The sequence below is a fragment of the Eurypyga helias genome, unplaced genomic scaffold (assembly GCF_000690775.1).
Source record: "Eurypyga helias isolate BGI_N326 unplaced genomic scaffold, ASM69077v1 scaffold19165, whole genome shotgun sequence".
Taxonomy (NCBI): domain Eukaryota; kingdom Metazoa; phylum Chordata; class Aves; order Eurypygiformes; family Eurypygidae; genus Eurypyga; species Eurypyga helias.
The window spans coordinates 1-307 of NW_010250996.1; positions in this window are offsets into that span (position 1 = coordinate 1).

A 307-nucleotide genomic window follows, 5' to 3' on the forward strand; every position below is an offset into this window, starting at 1 on the left:
GGGCGACGGGGTTTGGTTCACATCCGAGCGGGATGCAGGGCTGTAACAGCCGCGGCACACCCCAACGCAGGAACTCCGACGGCTTTCTCCGCTCGGATAATTACAGGCCGGGTGCTCCAGGCCCCGCAAAGTCAGAACAGTATCAGGAACATGGTGACTTCAGCCCAGCCTCTGCCCTTCCCCAGCTTTGGGATTCAGTCCCGGCCCCGCGGGCAGTCGGCTCCTGCCTGCCGAGAGCAGGTACCTCTGCCAGGCGCGAGTTCCGCAGCAGAGACGCAGCCTGCGCGGCGTCTGGGGGACGCGAAGC